General features: G+C 39.6%; 1 long non-coding RNA gene across 15 annotated transcripts in view; it reads left to right on the top strand.

The window, feature by feature from the left end:
- Window positions 1-740: 740 nt before the first annotated feature.
- LOC111931644 (uncharacterized) overlaps window positions 741-22,168 on the top strand; it is a 72,933-nt gene continuing 51,505 nt past the window's right edge. For all 15 annotated transcript variants that reach the window (XR_015289928.1, XR_015289922.1, XR_015289933.1 and 12 more), the window contains exon 1: window positions 741-1,811. This is a non-coding gene — a long non-coding RNA (uncharacterized LOC111931644). The remainder of the gene's footprint in view (window positions 1,812-22,168) is intronic.

Below are 22,168 nucleotides of genomic sequence, written 5' to 3'. Positions count from 1 at the left end.
GTCAGCACTCAGGTTTATGCACATTGCAAGCCAGAAGCAGAAAACAATCCAGTAGTGCTACAGTGATGAGAAAGTTATCTTAATCTAAATTATACAAGAAATAAGCACAGTATTTGATGGGGACTCTGGTTATCTTTTCAGGTCCTCCCAGCTTGTGCTCTTTGCTGTGACAGGAATTTATGTATGAGGTTTAGAACTAAGAAATAATATTTAACTCTTCATGGTAATCCTTTCTAGAATCACACTTAGTAGAGAATTAATATTGTTACTGTTTCGCTTTCCTTCATCCCTGTTAATATCTTACAATAGGAATTACCATGGAAGTTTCCATCCAGCTAAGATAGTTAAACTGCAGCTGTGGTGATGCATTTCTAGAACATACATCTTTCTTTTTATGCACTCAGTCTATAAATTTCAGGAGTCCTATAGTTGTAAATAAGGACTATTTTGGAACCAGTCTACATATTATCAAGCACAAATTTTACTACCAAGGATACAAGTAGGTATATATTGACATGCATAATTTTCCACAAAGGAGTCTTGCATATCTTTCTTATGCATGGGAAGTTCATCCTTGTTCATTTTCTGAAGATTTCCACTGCAGCTTTTTCATCCCTATGCTTAGTGCACCTGCCTGGACACCCACAAAGTCTGGAATTACTTGGTATGCAGAGGAAGGAGGAAATGTGGAGCTGTTTATCCACCAGTATGTGTTGTTTGCATATATATCAGCAAAGGCAGGAAGTTCAGAAAACTAAGGAAAGCAACAGTACTTGATCTGAGGCATCTTTTGAGACATGGTAGAGAATTAAGCAGCTTTTCTCAGGATCTTAGGTCTCTCCCCTCAATGTACGAGCCTGAGTACATCTTAAGAAGATTGGAGAGAGTCCTGATGACAGGAGCAGGGAGGCTGGAGAAGATCAGGCAAAGCTGACTCTGTGCTCAGCTCTATGATTGAGCTTATTCCTCAAGTCCTCAGGGAGCTGGAGCACACCTTGCTAGGGATGGAGGACTGGCCGGTGAGGAGGGGTTAATGAAGGGAGAAAGAGAAAGAACTGTGAGTCCCTGGGTCCTGGTGTAGCATCCTTTCTACCTTTCTTTCCTTGGTCACTGACACCCTCCCAGAACTCCTGGTGAACATCAACACTCACTATTTGTTTGTTACTGTGCCAATAGGAGGTAATCCAAAATTGCTTATGGTATAAGGAATTTTGGGAACTATTCTGAAACATAGTCCTATAGTTACCTATAGCATAGCACAACATAGCATACCATAGCACAGCTTTTTCAAGACATTTCAGGGAGTGGGCTTGAAGTTTTCTTTTGCACCTTGCCTCCAAGTTCAGTGACCAGAACTTTTGTCCTGGGGTGACTTTATGATGTTTGTATCCCCAATTGTCTGTCCTGTTTATGCTGGATATTAAGTTTTGCACCTTTAAGACTGGTTCAGATAGTGAAAGGGGTGAAAGAAGAAGTGTGTGGTTTGTTTTCAGAAACTGCACTCACTCCTCCACATTCTGCTCCTGGACTGTGTTGTCTGTAGCACAGACAGTGGGAGAAAGCTTTCCTTTGCTTTTTAATTAGTTTTTAGCTAGCTGAAGCAGAGAAGTTCCCTGGACTGTGGTACTTCTTTTGCTTGGAACTTTTCAAACATACTCTGGACTGAAAACCCAGAAAAACACCAGGAGCTCACACCTGGGCCCAGCTCACTGCATTCCAGCACAGGAGGGACTGATAAGAGACTGAGTGAGCTGAGCTACACACCACGACAAGGACTTTCTGAATTTGCCATCTCTTCAGAACTGTGAGAGGTATTGTTTAATATTGTTCATTTTTTATGCTTGTGAATAGTTTGCTTGTTAAATGAACAGTTTTTTCCACTTTTCTCCAATAAAATCTTTTCTCAAACCAGTTGGGGAGGGGCCACTTGAACTTTTTTTCTAGAGAGACCCCATTCTGAAGTTTCCTCCCAAAATTTGCCCTCAACCGGGACATCCTCAAAGGTGGGGTTCCTGTTGTGGATACCAAATACCATTTGTAAAGCTTTTCTAGATGCTCATGTTGAAGGGTGGACCATGAGCTTTGTGTAGCCTAAGCTACCATTTGGGAAATAGGTGCTTTAGGATTTAGCTGGTATTTAATCTCAGAAACCTTTGTCATGTAAGAAATAGCATGTTGGATTAATGGGGGGGATGGCAGGGGGTGGGGGAGGAATATTTTTTCTCACCAGTGTATTAGTATTTTCACTGAAGTAAGATTTAATGGTAAATGTAAAGCTCCTCATTAGCAGTAGACTGCTGTTGTAGTAACAGAATAAGCTGTCCAGCTGCATGAAATTGTTCTCCATTACTTTCTTTACTCTCTTAAAAGTTTCAGTTTGTCTCTATAACCTAAATTATAACTTTTATGTCTTTGGAAACACTCCCTTCAAAAAGCAGTTACCCTTCCTCACATCATGATTTGGAGGTTAAAAGTCCAGTTCCTGATGTAAGATGCTAAGTACAGAAAATGGGGATCACAAATCATCTCTTCTTTCTTTCTTTCCTGGTATGTCCCTGCACATTCATTTAATTTCTGCCCTTCTGAATTTTCCCAAAGTGTAAATCAATTCAGCTGTCAACTGCTGCTGTTGATATTGTGCATTTAATCTGATTATAAGGCACTTGAGGTGTTAAGAAATTGAAATGATGTTCCTTCACCCAGCTCAAAGCCAAGCTAAAACACTGCAAGCCTTAAGATGAAGTGCTGTGAAAAGTTGACCTTTTAAGCTTAGGCTGTAGCAAAACTCTGTTTCTAAGCAGGTTTTAAAGTAGATGGCAGGAGACCAGAGACCTTCACTTAAGAGCGTTAAGTTTCCTTCTGCCCCACAGAGGATTTTTTCCATGGTCATGGGCCTCTTGAAGTGACATAATCTGTTGGGTTTTGCAGTTTTCATTCTTCACTGTGTCCAGGGTGGAACCATTCCTGAAGAAGTTTGGGAATGAGAGCACTCCTGTGGCAGCTATTCTGGCATTTTCAGGAATTTCCTGTAGCTTTCTCTCTTTTGGAGCAACCTGTGTATCCCAAATCCTGGTGTCAGTTTTCATTTCAGCAGATTTAGTACTTTGATGAAAAAATACTTAACTTTTTTCCTGACCCTTCGGTGTAGCTACATCTGGGTGGGTGAGATGGATATAGAAAATGAGAAAGTCCTTTGGAGGCTGAGCTGCTGGGAATACCCTGGCTTCTGGGAGGAAATCTGATGCCAAAGGTTGGCTGTGCCAGGTGGGTGAAGGCAATCCCTGAGTATCCAGTATTGCTGGAGCTGCCGCCTTTCCACTCCTGCAACTGACATGACTCTGGGTATGCTTAGATCTGAAAATTGTTTGAGAGCTGAGCTTTGGGACAATTTTGATTACCATGCTGGAGATATGTAATTGACCACCAAACTATTCAAATTTAAGAATTTAAAATTTTACATCACAGTCTGAAAAATAAAGGTAAATTCCCAAGAATTTAGTTTATTTGCATATTCTTCTTGTTTTCTTTCTCCTTGGGTTAAATGCTTGTTAGAAGCAAGTGCCATTGCCTCGTTATTGGCAGATGACACAAGAGGTAAGGAATAGTAAGGAATATTCTTAAGAATTGCTGAGTTCTGCAGGGCAATTTGCATTAAGGTATTCAGGGAGTTAAAGCTGTAGATCCCACTTGTTGCCGCTGAAGATGAATAGATAACACGGACACAGGTTGAGGTGTGGTGAAGAGAAGAGAGAGGTTATTTTTCCTCCCAGGATTTATGGGCTTCTGACCATGGCCAGGGATTGGATGGTCAGGATAACACTTTCCCACTGCACTGGCCATGAGAGATGCCCATCACAAGATGTGTAACAGAAAGAATGTACACATATCTATGTTTACAGTTACTGTCCTGGGAAAGTCCTTAGAAAACTATGTTAGCAAGCTCAGAAGCTGAGTTTTCAGGGTGACACCCACTGATTTAAAATTCGAGATACAATGGAGACCTGCCATTCACTAACTCATCCTGCTGGAGTTTTTCTCACAACATAGTCAGGAATGACAACTTCCCTTTTCTTCCAAAAGCCTCTGATTCACAAGAAAGAAGCAACAGTGAGCAGTGAACATTATTTGTTCTGCGCAACGTGATTTTAGAGGCCTTGAACCTCTCCCACCTCTGTTTCTGTTTCCTGGCAGAAAGGTGCTAATCTAGTCATCCCATGGTCTGGAATAGTTTCTTGTCTCTGATCATTCTAGTCACCCTTTCCATACTTTTCCAACTCTGCTCTACTCCCTTGAGGTAAGAGGGTCAGAACCATAAGTACTGACTTATGGGAAATCCTTCCTTTTCTAGGTTTTAAAACATTAATTCATTTTGCATTTTTGACTCTTGAGGTTTGATTCATATTGAACAGGCAGTTTCCAACACGTCTTAGTTACAATCTTAAGATCTCATTATTGTTGTTTTAAAGAACACATTTTCAAAATAAATTCACAAATTTTCTTGAAGAATCTTTTAGGTTTTACTTTTTGAACTGTTCAATAGGATGCCATTTCTTGCAGGTAGATGTTACCTGTGGCATCTTTAAAGCAATCTTAGGAGAGAACATTTGCAGGAATTTCTCAAATCAGAATTTTTTATCTTTTGAATAATGTATCACAAATGAGAATAAGAACACAGAAGCCTGTTGAGGAATATGTGAAATCTGATGTGCTGTCATTCTAAAATAAATCATTGGTGTTGGATAAAGAAAACAGCCCCCACCTACAGGTTTATTTTCCAGCTCCATTGCTATCTGTCTATGTTTTTGTCATGATAGAAATATGATTGTTTTTCTGCTTAGATTCCACTATTCCACTGAACACTTCTGTCCATACTTCTTTTCTTTATGGACACTATTCTTTATTTCTCTGTCCATTTCAACATAAGCATGAGCTTCATGGTTGACATTGTTGACTCACTGGAGCAGGTCCATTGATGACAGGTGAGGCCTGATCTGATGCACTTGTTTGGGGAGGGAAGAGGAGGAATAGAGAGGAAAGAGCTTGGATCAGGCAAAAAATGAGAGCAGGAATGTTTGTGTTGGCCACATTCAGATGCTGTGTAAGGTTCTGCAGTGCTGGCTGGTGCCAAGAGGGGAAGTGCTCCCTGAGCTGCAGTGGGCTCCACTTGTGCTCTGTGTGCAAAGACCTGAACAGAGCCTGGCCATCCTGTTCTCTGTTTCTAGATTTGTAATGGGAACCCTTTGCAATCCCGTTAAAGCCAGGGTATTGAAAGAAACAGAAAAAGAACAAAACAAAGGCCAGGTGCAGTCAGATGAACAATTAGGATATGCTGGAGGAAATAAATGCTGATGTCTGGCAATAAAATCTCATTGAACAGTTCTCTATCCATTATTTCCAAAAAGTGATCTGAGTGGAATTTGGAACGCCTTGGTTGCAGACGGCAGTACAGACACCCTAGAGGTAATTGGATTCTCTTCTTGTTGGGAAATGGAGATTGTGTTTTGCTCTGTGAAATGGTCCAGCCAGTGACCCTTGTGGGTTTGCTTTGCTTTTCTAACAACAGAACTGAGCCAGTGGGAGCTCAGCAGAAGGATACAGCCACAGAGAACAGTATTGCCCACGGCTTAAAATCTGTTCAAGGGAAATAATGTCCAAAGGAAACCAATCAAAGAACTTTATATTGCTTAGTCCATTAGGGCTAATTAGCAGCACTGGATGATAAAGTTTTGAAAGCCATGTTAGCCCATAGCTAATACTTGACAGCTGGCACAGGAAATATGGAAGGAGCTGTTTTTTTTCTTTCTGTAAGGGGTGGGAATCCATAACATTGAAGTGTTTAGTTAGCAACTACATTAATTATTTGCTGCCTACTCTTGTAAGAAGAAAAATTTGGGGATTATATGATCTCTGAGGAGAAATGCATTGACAAATGAAGATTGTCTGGACAGTTGCAATTTTGTTTAAAGCTCCCAGCAATGAGCAGATGTTTGTACAGCTGAGAATTTTGATCTGAGCTTTTCTAAGGGGACTTTGTAGCCCAGTGTGTGCTGCAAGTCAGTGGGGACATAATTGCAGCAGGGCTTGAGGTTTTACACCTTCCTCTGTACATACTAAACAGATGATAAAACAAAAACTAAAACTTGTGTTTAGTTTAAAACTAAAATTCCCCCTTTATATGTTGCACATTTGTTTTTTATAAACAGTCTCACTACTTTCTGAATGTGACTTCTTGTAATCTGTTTTTGTAGGAAGAGGTACTTCTGATGTTTCTGCAACACAGAGTGCACCAGCACACTGGTTAAATAAGCTTGTAGAGGTGAAAGCAAACAGTATTTCACAGGAAAGAAAATATTTCTGTCCAGCCACAGCTCAGGGGCTGTGTCTGTCACTGGGGCTCCTGGCTGGCTGGATATGGACTCTTTTACTCCCTATTTGTTCACAGAATCTGTATCACTGTTCACTTCATGACTGTAGTTTACAAAAATGAAAAGAGTTTTTTTTTTGTATTTCAAGGAAAATTTGCTCTAAGTACAGATTTTTGACTTGTTCTGAGGTATGCCTACAATGTATAACTCATTACTCTTTCTTCAGGGTAGAGAATTTGTTTCTTTTTTTGTGTGTGTTTTCCCACTTCTCTGTCATTTTAAGCTCTTTGGGCCAGTGTATGTCAGTTCTGTGTCTAGAAAGAAAAGTGAAAACTATTGTGACTTTACAAAAAATAGGAAAAAATAAAACATGTGTGTGTACAGTGACTTGCAATAACATTAGTCACTGTAATTGAGGATCCTCTCTGTCACAGTAGGCAAGTGTCAGATATTTCAAATATTTTAAAATAAATAAATAACATTTGAGTTATGCAATGATGTGAATTTTGCTGAATTTTTTCTTACGCTAGATGTCTTTTTGATTTATTTTAAATACATTTTATTTTTTATATCTTAATATCATAATAATTAATATTACCACTAATTACTAGTAATTCTTGTATATCTTAATATTGTCTTTATATCTTTCATATTTTTATTTAAAGTAGCATAACAGAGAAATGTTGTTTTAGTGTTTTAAAGTTCTGTTTTGTTTTAAATCTCATTTAGAACTTGTGTAGAATTTCACAACTGAGCTGTGCTCTCTAGAGATGCTGTTTTTAACAGCTGTGTGTGGTGTTACATATATATCTCATCTTTCACAACAATGCTTTTGTTTGAAGGCTGAGGATGGCTATTCAGTTTTCCTAACTCAGCTTCCTCAGCCACTCTGCAAAGACACAATCCTAGCAGCTGTGGTTTATAAATACCTTCCATCCCTACAGGCAGAGGGTGCTGCCACAGATCAACACATCAGAGAAGAAGATTGGAACAAGCAAGCATCTGAGCACGCTGGGAGGGTCAGAACTTGGCTTACTGTATGGAAGGCTACAGTGATGTACTCAGCCTCACAAGTCCTGTGTTCCTGTGAGACAAAATATCAAACTGGGGATATTTGCCCATATTACACTGTGTTCCTTATAACAAGGGACAGCTAATGACATTAGACATTGATTTCTCCCCGCTGGTGGCCAGGGACAGTACCCAGGGAATGGCTGGAGCAGTGCTTGAGTGCCAGGGGGTGCTGGCCAGGCTCCCCAGGAAATGGTCATGTCCTCAAAGCTGCCAGGGCTCCAGGAGCCTTTGGACAATGCTCCCAGAGATGCACAGGATGGGATTGTTGGGGGGTCTGTGCATGGACGGGAGCTGGACTTGATGGTCCTTGTGGGTGGCTTCCAACTCAGTGCATTCTATATAGGTGAGAAGACTCCCATGCCAAGAGCACAGAGACCTCTCCAACAGAGGTAAAGAGTGAAAATTTTCCAGCTTTTCTGAGTGCTTCTAGTAACTAGAGCCCTGGGAACAAGATGCTAATGTGGAGGGAGAGCTGTAGGAGCTCAGGGGCCTCCCAGAGTGTGGTGTGTGAGCAAGGCTGCGGCACAGGCACTGCCTACACCAAGTGTCTCTCCTGCAGCAGAAGGTGCTTTCCTGTAGCTCTGCAGCCCATGTGCTGTGAGGAGCATTCAGCAAGCAAAAGGCACTCTGTGCCCAGTCACTGACAGTGCCTGAGGGATCTGACAGTTACAAGTGAATGAGCTATCACAAATATTGTTGGGTGATGCAGAGCTCTATGCAATGTGAATTTGTACACATCAACTACAGAGATATCAAGATAAAACAAGAATATAAAACAAGGTGTGGTAAATAAATGTTGGACCAGTTACTCAGGATTTTTGGGCTGTGTGGAATTTGTAGGAGTGCCTCTTACGGATAAAAAATATAAATTAAATTTTTTTTTAATTTAAAAAATATAAAAATATAAAAATATAAATTTAAATTTAATATAAAAATTAATATTAAAATATTCAGATTACAATGCAAATGTTCTACTTTCAAGCATATATTCTTTATGTTGGCTGGATATGTGATTTTATATGCCCATGCAAATACCTGTAAGAGCAAAACTGCAACACTGCTCCTGAGAATGGTGACAGACTGTGGTAGTTTGTGGTAGTTGTTGTCCCCAGATCATCAGGGAAAAGGAATGCTTTGATGAGGCACAGCCAGTGAACAACAGCCAGCGTACAAGGTGCCACATCTACCTCTATTTTCCCTTTGGTTCTCCTTGTGGCCTTTTTCTAGTATCCTTGGTGGGACAGTCACCGCAGGAACTGTGGAAATGATGTGTGCTTACAACTGGCTTGTATTTCCAGATATAGGAACCTTAGCTGGCAGCATAGGCCAGTGACAGCTATTCTTGGCTTGTTAAGTCAGCCCAGATGTCCCTCAGAGCAAAATTATGTATGTCTTCTAAATGAGATCTTAAAATGAGAGTACAGAAACATTACAGCTTTTAAATCTTTCTGATTGAAAGCCCTAACTGTTTGTTCAGGGAGTGAATTACATTATTTTCACACTAGCAAGCTGTCAGGACCCATTCAAAGGTCTGCTTGGAACAGGACTATAATGACATTGTCGCTACCTCTTTTAAAAAGAAAAGAAGGAAATGCTGAAGTAGTTTAAACTCACTATGAGAAACAAAAGTAAGGTAAGAAGGGCATATAAGTGGTGATTTATTATGCTCCTTTCCACTCTGCACAGCCAAGGTCCAGTGAGAAGTAAGTGGAAGTTAAAGCTGGTCCTTGCAGCAGCAGACTTCTGTGTGAGTTACAGGCTCTGCAGTTGTAAGCACCCACCTTGCTTGGAGCTTCACCTGCTTACTCTGAGAGAAGGGTCTGGAGCACCTGCCTCCTTTTTGCAGACTTGGTGCAGTGTACTGCTGGAAGTCAAGAGCTGTAAGAGCCTCAGCAAAAGCAGTGGGGCAGCACTTCCAGTCTGTTGAGATCCCAGATGGTATCTGACAGTGTCACACCAAGATCACATGATTCTGGGTTTTATTCAAACTGGCATCCTAACGTGTCTCTAAACAACCGATGCAGACTCACAGAACCTACAGATTACTGACTCTGTGTATCCTCTACCAATCCCTTTCTATTGTGCATTGTATTATCTACAGAGAGATTGTATACCACTCACGGCCATGTTAATGCAAGAGTCACCTCTCAGGGAGTGGTATTTAAACAACTAAAGTATTTGTTCAAATCAGTTGATGCAGCAGGCAACTCTTAAGCAATAACAGGAACACAAAACTGGAAGAAGCATCCCCCAAGTCTCTGACGTGGCACTTACTGTATCTCTGGCCTGATTTCTGTGCCACCACTGGCCTGGCCACTCAGTCACATGTGCATTTACAACAATGAACTTCTGCAAATTACACAATTCACAAGTGTGCAAATCACACCATTCCTATAAATGTTAGAAGATAACCCTTCTTGAAAATGTAATTCATTTTTTAGGAAGGTGACAATTTTAATCATACATTATGATTTGTGTAGCACAGCATTTTTAATTGCAGTGATCTTGGGGCTCATAAGTACTAGCAACTAAGGTCAGGAAAATGTCCTGTGCGTGTTTTTATTTCTAGAATCATTTAAGTTGGAAGAGACCTTTAAGATCATTGTGTCTGACTGGTTCATGGTGTTTTTCATGATGCTTCAGTTGTCTGAGCAATCATCCAAGTAATAGCTCCTTTCTAAATAGCGGGTGAATGAAAAAACAGAAATTGTGTCTGTGGTTGCTTCATGGAGCAGCCATGCTGAAGATCCCACTTCTTTCCAGCATTGTTTGTGCTTCTTCAGCTCATATCCAGGTAAGAGAGTCAAGCCCTGGTGTGCGTGCAAGGGAGAGCACTGCTTCCATAGGAGGGAAAGAGCTTGAATTAGCACTTGAAGGACGAGTGGGACTCAAAAATCTTTGTTTAGTTGAACTTCAAGATACAGGTCTTCTACCAGTCCCATGTGGGGCGGGAAAGGCTTCTGTCCATCATGCCATCAATTCCTCTAATATCAATACCAGCCAGGTTTCTCCATCTAACTGAAGCTCTCCATATGAGTAAAAATGAGATGAGCAGAAAAGATGTTTTCTATTCTTACTAATGGTCAGACTAAAAGAGAAAATTATCTGCAGGAATGTCGTTCTGATTGGGAACGGCGATAAAGAACGACACTGACTCTCAAGGGAGTCACAACAGGAGAATCCTCTCTAGTTTATTGCTCTAGGCCTGTCTTATAGACAGATACGTGGAAAGTACAGAAAAGAAACTCTTATTGGTTAGCAAAGTGCTACATCACCATCATTGGTCAGGGGCACACTGCCCCCCTGACTCCCTCCTGCAAGGGAAAACAAGAGGACAGACAAACAGCACCTGGCAGTTGTTTTCTGTCTCTGAGGATTGTTTTGAAATCCTCCTATGAATTTCCCAGGCTAGCTTCTCAGGCAGGACTGAGAGGCCGTGGGCCTGCAGCCTGCTCCAAAGCTAGCATCCATACAGGAATTATTCCTGTCACACTCTGGAAGGACTGGTATTTTATGGAGCGGAGGCAGTGCTTAAAGGTATACCCTTAATGCTGTATTTATTAGACAGCAAATGGAAGAAAACTGCTTTGTTATTGTAGATAAAACAAATATTTGGAAATATGAATAATACAGAGAGAGAGAGAGAGAGAGGGGCATTTTTAAAGTCATGTCCACCATGTACTACAAGAAGCATCTCTTTTTGTATGACTATGCTTCTTTTCACAGTCACCCATAACATTTACCTTTCACTTTTCTTTCTAGATTTGCTTTCTGTATTGTACTCCATTTCCCCCAGCATGTTTTGAAAGCCCAACCTCTTAATTTAATTATATTTTATAAGTATTTTAATATAAAATATAAAAATGTTTATATTAATTAATATCTATTAATATTTATTAATTAATTTTATTAATATATTTGTTTACATTAAATTAAAATTAATTAATTAATTAAAAGGCTGCTTCCTTGAAGCAGCTTTTTTAGTTCCTGTTTACTGCAGTATTTTTTATGCTTCAGTTTATGTTAGCTCTTTTTGTCTTATCCCCATGCTCCCCATTTTTTTCTTTCCCAGCTAGCCATATTTTATTTCATGATAAATAAAATATGTATCTGTTGTGATGGGGTCCATTCAGGTGTTTCTAGACCATCTTAAAGATAAATTTTAAGTTGTGCTGAATAGAAAGTTCGTGCAAAATTTTTCAGTTTGGGTGCATTTTGCTAGCACCTTTTCCTCCTTTCTTAAATTGTTTAAATCCATTAAATGTTCTAGAGGTTTAAAGCTTAAAATATCTTAATATATGCTAGAGAGCCTACCTTAAAGCAAATATTCTCCAAGTTTATGAGCACAGCAAGTAGTTAATTAAAGCCAACCAAGAAAATACAAATGCTAGGGATAAAAAATCTATATTATGAAGAAATGCAGATTCAGGATTTTTAACTGTGAGTTTCCGTGAGTGAAGTTGGGACAGGACCAAGTTAAAGTTTTTACCTTATCCTTCAAAGTGAGTATTTTGTAATCACATAAATGATGTGACATTGCAGCACACCACAACCCCTCTTTGCATTAGAGTCTGAATCTGACCCCCATGCAGAAGGTTTTACAGCCTGCTCAGTCCATGGTGCTGGAAAGGGCACTTTGTGCCAGTTGGAGGCTTTTGTTCAAGCAGAAGTGTTCTGGCACACCTATTTTGATGTTGCTTTATTTCTGTCTATTATGTTTGTTTTATGTCTTCTGCCCATCCAAGTAGTTTTATTTCACTCCTGATGCCTGTAGAAAGAGGAGTACCCTGAATTCCCAGAAAGATGGCTGAGAATAGGTAAAGCTGGTGTGATACATCCCCAGTGTGACATATACAGCTCTCTGTTTAATGAGGTTGTATACTGTAAATGCAGTTTTTAAGAGGAAAAACCTGGAAACTCTAACAGTAAATGTAAATATTCATTTTAATGTCCCTGTTGAATCATTCAGTGAAGTTATTAGTGATAATTAACCCTACCCACATAACTGGGGAGTCATTTGAGGTTTCTTGGCAATCCCAAATTGAAGTCTGAGGAATTTGCAGAGCCAAAGCCTGGATGTTCAGCTGTGCAGAGTACAATTTCAGAATTTGCTGTGGGCTGTATGCGGATCCCAGGTGCTGGACACTACTGACTATTTGTATGCTTCACTGGGAATCAAAATGAGAATAAGGCATTTGTTGTAATCCTAACTGTGAATGTACTGATGTCATAATTTAGTACCTGGGAATCTGTGTGTGGTCATCTAGAAACTGCTGATCTTCATGGTGAAACTCTTTCAGAGGGGTCTTTTATCACTAATGCACAGAACCCCCATCCTATATCATGGAATTGTACAAATTTTTACTTCTTCATAATTGGTTGGGATGAAATTACTCTAGGGACAAGAATGTAATGTTCAGTTCAGAAGCATCCTCACAAAGTTTACAATAGATCTCAAAGTACTGTTTCTATGTTTTTTCCATTTTTAGGACCAGCACCTAGACACATATCAAAAAAAGGACCACAGTTTGAAAAAGGCAGTAAGTCTAGAAATAGATTCAATGCAACTTCAAACCCATTGTAACTCATACTTAGAGACACTCCAGTGTGTGTCAGCTGGCCCAGCAGCTGGATTGCTGTGAATTGTCATCCCTGATATCAAACAGGTTTGAAAGGGGGGCAGGCCATGTTTGGAATCTTCCCAAGAGGCAGCTAAACTCTAACCAGTTTCTGAGCAGTTCCAGCCTGTATGAAAACTATTACAGCACTTAATGGCAAAGTCAGACTGGTGGATTCCAAATCCTGATCCCAGGTTTCATGTTTGAATCTGGAGTGGACCTACCTTCAAATGTAGCTGAGCAGTTGGAATCAAGAAGTTTTTAGAAAATTGCTTGATCACCTTTCACCTTGTGAATGACTGGAACTGAAATGGGCCAATAGCAAATAGTTGAGCTTGATATTGCTGCTTTTTTTTCCCCCCTTGTTTTTACCCTGAAAGAGCAACAGGTCTGAAGTATTCAGGAGCTGCCAAAAGCAGTCTGGGAAGGCACAGTCCCTTTGGTAATTACATCTCCCAGCTGAGACACTGTGACCTTTGTTTGAGTATCATCCTGCAAAATCAGACAGGGGAGTGTAAGTAACTCCCACAGACCCTCCCAGTGCTGCAGCAGGCTGAGTTAGATTCAGTTTATGGTGGATTAGATTATTTTCTGCCGAACTGCTGCCTGCCCAGTTGTTCTTGTCCCTGTATTTGCATCATGACTTACTCCTTTCCCAAGAATGGTTCTTTTCCCTTATCCTTACTTGAGTGATTTTCATAATCTTTGAGTGATTCATGGCTTAAATCATGTCAGGAACAACAAGTAGTCTGCTGAGCCACTGCCAGTATTGTATTAGATTTAATACGCAAATGCACATTATAACACACACTGATGCAGTGATACACAGATACTTGCCTCAAAATTTCTTCTCTTGGATGAAGTTGTAGAGGTTGTCCTCTAAATAATGTTTCAAAATCTCAGAGCTGTGCTAGACTAGAAACAACGAGGAGTTGCTACATTATCCAGAAAAGCCTTTTCAGTGTTGCCAGGGTTTACCAGCTTACTGGGCTTTTGTCCAGAGCAGTGAGGAAAGAGGGAAGATGCTGTGGCCATAATAACTAACAAAAAAGAGCACCAATGCAGTGTTTTGGTGCTTTGAGGCTGACTGGCTTGGAAAGCACTAGACAATTGTCTTTTACTTCATTAAAGTTCTTCTCAATTAACTTTTAAAATAAGCAGTGGTTTATAAATGTCAATTGCCCATCTTTAATTTGGTTGTAATGAAAACAAGCTTATGCTGAACTTCCTACTGAACTTCCTGAACTTCCTTTACTGTTAGATTTTGTCATTTTGCAGACCTCTAAAGATTCAGATTCTGTACATGTGATTTTATTAGCCACAAAACCATCTTGAAACTGAGTTTAAAATTGATTGAAACAGAATTAGAAGATGGAGGAGGAGGGAAAGTAATGTCCAGAGACTGTGTGAAAAGACAGAAAACTTCTGCTTTATGAAATATCAAATAGAAAATTATTTGGTATTTAAGTAGAAAAATATGGGGGGGCGTGTTTGTGTGTAAAATAACTTAAAATCCTGGTACATATCCTGTGTCAGAGGAGCATAGTCTAGGATGCAGAGATGTGAAAAGCTTAGCAGGATATTTCTAATCCTAAATAAGAATACATCCCTTCTCATTGTCCTTCTTAATAAAGAAGATGTTGAAGCTTTCCAATAAAATCCCAAGTTTTTTAATTTAACAGAATATAGGAGTAGATGTCATGATTAGTCTTTCTCTGCATTTCCATTAAGATGTGATTTTGAATATTTGAATCTCTCTTTAAAGACAGGCTTCCTGGGACCCTAGAAATGCTCATCAGGGGTGCCCTGTGTTTATAAACCATAGATTAATAGGAAGGGATTAAATCACTTGCAATACAAAACATGAATCACTTGGCAGAAAGAAGCAGATCTCATGCAGACAGTTGCATGAAAAGCCTTGAGACATAGTAGAGACTAAATCCCTGGCATTTCAATCAAGTATGGCTGTAATTTGGAATTTGATATAAGGGGAGATTGATATCTGAGATGGTTCCACAGCTAAGCCCAGCTTCAAGCAATCCAGGACAAATACCTTCCAAAAGAGGTACAAATTGTGCCAAGATCGGCAGGGATTGATGTGCTTAATGTCAGATGTTGAGAGAGAACCTGTATTACAATTACTGGAGGGAGCAGATACTCAACTGAGCATTTATTTTTTCCTGTAGAACACAAAAGTCACATTGGCAATAAGTGTTACCCTTGTGGCTGATCCCAAGATTCCAGGCTGCATCCTGAGCCTCATGGCTCTGCAACATCAGCCTAGCAAGCTGAGCCTTCTCTCTCATGTCTGTGCAGTATAAATGAATTTGATGGGTTTATCGAAGGCTGTTTCATGTACTTCTGGTTTTAGATCATTATAGACTGCTTTTTCAGCTTCTTTGATTCCTTACAGCAGCCACAAGATTTCTCACCCTTGTCAATGCTTTGTTCCTTCCTCTATAGCTGTCAGTCTGACTACACTGGCAGTCAAAGCCCATCCATTCCTGACAAAGTTTTAAATTATTTATTGCTAACCTCTCACTGAAAATTTGGCTCCTTGTGTCTGTGTGGAGGAGAATGAAAATTGACACCTTACTGATTGCTAAAGAGGGGTTGAAATACAGACAGGAATTGCTGTTAGTTATGTACAGAAGAACATGATACAATATAGACTTAATATTCCCTTCTTCCCTCCTAACCAGTGCCATATCCTGTGACAGCTACAGCTGGTCTGTATCTGCACAGATAACCTATATCTGCACAGATAACCTATATCTGCACAGATAATTTGGCATTACAGACACCAGCTCGACCAGCCTAAGCTCGTTACCGAAATGAAGTAACCAAGTTCCAGGTATGAAAGTGGTAGGCTGAATTCACCCTCGGACAAGGGGCCCCAGCCAATCCCTCTGAACCCTGAATGCAGATGTATCATTGCCCAGTGAGCTGGGTGGTGCTAACACCCTTACTCAATCACGTGCGTGGGAGTGGGAAATTCAAAGCTCCTGTAAAAAGGGGCTGTTGCTGAATGAACTTGGTGTGTGCTTGTCCCTTGCCTGTCTCCGAAACTACAACAATTTCCCTGGCTACCATTCTCCACTCCCCACAATTCCATGGTCTCTGGCCTGATCACAGTCCTGCTTCACTGCTGCTAGCAGTGTGCTTCCCTCAGGTGTCTCTACATGAGAAATATAATTAATGATACGCGACATGTACATACTCATCACGTGCAGTCATGGTAATGGAAATTCTCTGCATGGAGGAGGTGGCAATGTGGGAAAAGGACTGTTCTGCATTTTAAGAGCCACAGAAGAAATTAGAAAGGAAAATTTTCCTGTAGTACTTCAGACAGTATTTAAGAGTAAGGAAATGACTAAAAAAAATCTCATTTTAAATCAAATGGGATTAGATGAGAGTATCTGTTCATTTTGGTGGTATGAAGCAGATATGGAATAATAAATACCAATTATATATATATATATATGTCAAATTTTTTAGCTGTAATAGCACTTCACAGGTGTGAAATGGTGCCTATACATGCCACAGGATGCTGAGGAAATTTGAGAAACTACTTTCTGTTCCAGTCCTGCTGTAAACAGACACTGTTTTATTCCTCTTTAGTCATGCAGGCTCATGTAGAAATTAAATGTCTGACTTGTGTGAGGCCTACATTACTAAGTATGTAAATTCATGTGCTTACCTGAGTGTGACTTACTTAAAGTCCCTAAGTCACACAATTTGTACATGATTGTACAGAAACCATAAAAATAGGCAGAAAAATAGTGATCATAAAGGATGAATGATTAATCTTCTAAAACTCTTGCATGTTATGGCTGTACCTGGTCCTTGTGGCTAATGTAGAGGTCGAGGACTTTTATTTAATATTTTTTTATTCTGAAAGACAGACCTTGGGCTGATTCACTCTAGGATGGGACTGCTGCCTGCATCCTTTTTATAGCCCATCAACTAATGCTTTTTTCCCAAGAATCAAAGAATTTACATCTGGAAGAAACTACTACAGGGTTCTGATTACTCCAAGGGTATATATAGAAGTTAGATTTTTAAATTTTTTTTGAAGTTTACTAGGATTTTTAATTAAACAGCACAGTATAAGAAAGTAGAGTCTGAAAACTGCATGCCAAGACTTTAACAAATCACATTAACTTCTTTCTGTTGAGATTTCCTGTGATCTGAGCCTGATCTTTCTTCAGCTTTTGCTTAGTGGAATCCTCCAGATGCCCCCTGAGGCTGGAATTCTTTGTGGGGAGCAGCTGATGTGACAGAAAACCTTCTTCCAAGAGGTCACTGTGTCCCAAGTGAATTGTTCTTTTGGGAGAAATTACGTCAGAAGTTGCAGCCAGATGGTCCTGCCTTGAGGTTGCCGTGTAATCTGCCTTCCTTCAGTTTTCTGTCACAGTCCTTATCCCTTGGATGTGAGGGGCCAGGGCACTGTGTGTGAGTTAAGGTTGTTTCTATGCACATCCTGGGTGCTGGTGTCAAGCAGAACATTTTGCAGGGTCACCTTATTCCAGTTTATCCCTTGAGTGCTGATGAAGTGCAGGGAACCCCAAAGCCTCACCTTGGTGTTACAGAGCCTGGATTAGCAGTCTGCACCAGAAAGCTGGATAATTTAACTGCCTTGGACCAATTTTTCTGGCTTCACCCTGGAGCTATTCCAATTGTTTCCAGTGGTCCTAGAGGAGAGCTCAAAGTGGCTCTGTGGGGAAGATTTTGTCATAGAGGCTGCAAGTGCAGGACTCACTGTGTGTGAAGGCTGGAGACTCCATAAAGGTGATGTCTGCCAGTAATTCAGAATGTCAGATGGGGGAATGAGAGAAGTGGAGAGGCAGACTGCTGCTTTTCTTCCCAAGACGTTAATTCTAGGGTATAGCTAGTTTTATATTTTCTATTTAATACAAATGAATATTTCAGCTTCTTTCAAGCTTCTTATTAAAATAAATTATATAGCCTTCCTTATTAATTTCTCTATGGTATTCAAGATATTCTGACCTTGTCATAAGATAATTTCTTCTTTTAAAAGCCCAGTTTTTAATTTTTTTTTTAAAATACAGAAAGAAAGTGATTTTCTAAATGACAAGGTTGATGAAAGTCCTGTTTAAGACATGTGGGAGTATGAATATTTCTCAAAGGGGTGGTTTACAAAGAGATGTTTTCAATAAGTACAGTCAAAAGATTTTAAAAAGTACAGAAAAAGAAGAAAATTAATCACAAAGTATATTGTGTGTTAAGTATTTTTAAATTCATGTAATAAGTACAAAGGAAAACCACATTAATTAATCTCTTAATAGGTGTTATGTATCTTTTCTTGGAAGGTTAGAAGTGATCTTCACCTGAAGCTTTGGGGCTGGGGTGCCCTGTAAGGAACAGACTATCTTAAACCAGATTAGATTGGTAACCTTTTCATGATACACTTTCTGGAGGATCATTGTTTATCTTGTGCAAGAGCTTCCCTGTGAAGGGGCTCAAGGTAATTCCTCAGCAGCTCCTGGTATTAGGAGCAGAGAAATGTACAGAAATCTCCAAATGAAAGTATGGCAGAACAAAAATTCTCTGAAAATTCTGTTGTAAATGTAGGAAAGAGATGGAGAAGTGTGCAAGCAGCACTTGATTCTGCCTTAAAATGTAATATCTCTAACGAAAATTTTGGGAGTTGGTTTGTTTTTCTTTCTTGAGTTAGTTTTTCTTTTAATAGTTTTCAGCTGACTGGGGGGGCAGCTCTGAAACTGTGCTGTAGTCTAGATCTAAGAAATACAGTATTAAAACTAGAAATGAAATTTATCTTATTGGAAAGTACAATTTAAAAGATGAAAATATAGATGTTTTCTGATCTAAGACTGAGCAGACATTATTGTGATTTGTAATTGTTTGGGAGCTTGCAGTTGATGTCACAGCAAAACCCCAAGTAATTTGGAAAGAATCACAATTAACCTATTTCAAAGTAATTTGAATTTTGAAGGCAGAGGAAGTTATCTGGCCCAGACTGAAGTTACAAGAATTTCAGAAGCTTTTTTTGCCTCTGGTTCCTTTTCCTACAGGTCTTTTTTTCTCTGTAGTCTAGCGAACTATGTTTATTTTTCCCCTTAATTTTAAAATGCATGTTCCAGGAGCCAAGAAGAGCTGAATTCTACTTGGAGGGTGTCACAAATGTTCATGCATCAGATCCATTTGTTCCCCTGTGTTTGCGTGGGAGTGGACAGAATGCAGCAATATGACTTTTAACTTCCAGAAATTCCTGAGAGAGATGATGCACCTGCAGTAGGTGATGGGACACTGTTGGAGGGCTTGCCTTTAATTCATCTGTGTTCCTGAGCAAACTGAGACAAGGCTGTATTACCTGGGTTTTATATTACCTGGTGTCTGGCAGCTGTTTGATTTTTCTTTTCCTAAGCCACTTCATCCTGATTTAGGATCCCAGGACAGGCTGCTGTAGTCCTGCACTCTTGGGAGCACCTGGAACTTAGAGACGCTGGCCCAAAATCAGCTTGCCCATGCAAATCCTCACCTTATGCAGACTAGTATCTTCAATTAGTGTCATGTATGGGAATTTTAGAAGCTTCAGGGTATTCACCCTCAGCATTTCCCCCTAAGGGAGAGCTGATTCGTGTCAGAGCTGTAACAGGGACACAGGGATACCAGTATTCCCACAAAAGTGGGAAAAGATGGAACACAACCTCTAACATGACTGGAAGTCCCAGGTGAAGAGCTGTTTTATCTTCCAACTCTCCGGAAATTTTAAAAATCAGGAAGTTCCCTGCTGTTTAATGTGAAGTGTTAAAAATCAGAAAGGATTTTTTCCCCATAATTTTTCAAGTTATTTTTTTAATCAAAGGATAATCAGGGGTCATCCAGGTCTACTATAAATTTGTATCAATACATTCAGTAGATTTTAAACAAGCTGTGCAGCATTTTTACAGGTCGTGACTTTGAGACAGTGTAACTCTCTATCCAAGCACCGTAATGCTGAAGCCAGACTTGCTTAATGACGTGATTATATCACCATCTCTGTTAACTTAAGTGGAAGGGTATCTACCAATATGCTTGCTATGTCTGGTATCTGTAATTACAAATATCAAATTGCATTTTTCTGAATGATTATAAAACCTGGAGGAGATTTTCAGGAATTTTATGTTGCTTCATGGAGGGGATTTAAGCCTATGCTAAAAAGCAAGCCAAATCTGAAGTGCACGGGCACTTCTCTGAGAGGACGTCACATGCAGGAAAAAGAAGAGTGTTTTGTGGCTGCAGTTTTCCAACTACAGCATTTTGGAGACTCTTTCTCTATGTCCTTCCCAACCTCCCCCATCTGCATGGCATGAACTAGGGAAGCCAAGAGTAGGGACTGTTGCCTGCTCACATCCTTTGGGTGGAGATCAGAGTACAGGGATGCTGGGAAATGATCCTCCTTTATCCCTCAAAGGAGCTGTGGTTGTGTCTGGAGGGAAGAGGGAGAACTGCTGAACCGTACTGGGAAAGGAATAGGCCATGGGGTAATATTATTCAGCATGAGATGTGACCAGGGAGATTGTGCCATACAGCAGCCAATCCCCAAGGGCTGTTTTCCTGGGGAATAATCAAATTCTCCAGCCCTTTGACAAAGGAGGATGTGAGTGGAAAGAAAATTCCTGTATTTCAGCTTGTCCCTCTATGCCAGAGCCATAAATGACAAACTAGTTCTGCTTTAGTGCTCTTATTCAATCTGGTTTGGTTTGTTAAAGTATCAAGCTTTATTATAGTTCTGTGCTCTTATCGCTGTGTGTGCTCAGTAGTTATTTTCACTGATCGTTTTGCTATAGAATTATTATATAACAATTATTTTCTGGATTTAACCTTTTCTAGTCATTTTAGGAAGAGGGGAATCAGATTGCATGTTATTGTTTATTATTGTTAATGAACTATATATTTATTATGTTCTATGTTAGTAGAATATTATCACTCACTGTTGAAAGCGATTTTCCAGCTATTCAAAACTCAGAAGTAAAAAGAAAGTTAATTAAGATAATAGGATATTTTAGCAAACTTCTGATTTTGTTTTAACTGTTGGTTTCTACTCTCCATTTATCTAAATTCATATTTCCTATGATTATTATTATCCCATTAAAATGAAAAAGAAACAATGATATTTTGAAGAAGGAAAATCTATTTTCTGTAATTCTGCTGACTAAACAATCTATAATTTTCCTGCTGAGATTTTTTCCTTCTTTGCCAGTCTATCACTTGTATGATTTAATGTTTTGAAAATAAAGTTTTTGCTCTGCTAAGCTATTAGCAAAAGCTATTTTTCCAGGATAGGTATGATGAAGAAATTTCAGCAGTTACATATTGTTTCTGAAATTGTGGATTTGTTTTTTGTTTCATGACAGGTCTGAAAAGCTGTTTTTGTTAGCAGCATGCAAATTCCTCTCATAAAACATAAGTTTTTTCTATTCTTTAATGTATTTAATAAATAGTCAGAAGTTAAACAAATCCAGATGCTTACTGGTACTTTATGTGACAGTATTGCGACAATTGATAAATATGTTCTGTTTTGTGACAACAGCCTTCTGCTCAGATGTACCATCTTCCTTGGTGATTTTTAGTTGAGTCTCAGCTGTATTTCACTGTAGATGGAGCTGTATCACACATAAAATGAAACAAAAAAACCCTGTTACATTTGTTGCTGGTAGTTAAGGGATCTAAATTGCAATAAAAGAAATTCTTTCAATTAGTCACCTTCCAGACAGAATAGTGGCAAAAGCAAGGACAAGAACTTACGTGAATGGTTCCTTGCTGAAGGAATCTGCTCATATTGGGAAGCAGACATTGCAGTGGCAATGCCACTAAGTCTGCCTTCCCTTCTGCTAGGAAACAAATGGCATTGAGAAGTATCCTCTCACAGAAAATAGTCTGTGTTATTGGGAAAGGTGGAAGTCACTGTGAATTGCAGGCCGCCAAACCCTGTGTCATTGTAAAACTACTGCTAGATTTCCCTCTTTGCCCTTTAGATAATAAGAAAGCCTGGGAGACTGTAAGAGGACTGCATTTTCCTTTGCTTTATTCTGGTCAAGTTTGCCATGAAGTAAGTGTTGAGTTAAGTGCTGACTCTTCTGATTT

The sequence above is a fragment of the Cyanistes caeruleus genome, chromosome 8, assembly GCF_971803275.1.
Source record: "Cyanistes caeruleus chromosome 8, bCyaCae1.hap1.1, whole genome shotgun sequence".
Lineage (NCBI taxonomy): Eukaryota > Metazoa > Chordata > Aves > Passeriformes > Paridae > Cyanistes > Cyanistes caeruleus.
This window is presented reverse-complemented; position numbering and strand designations above follow the sequence as displayed.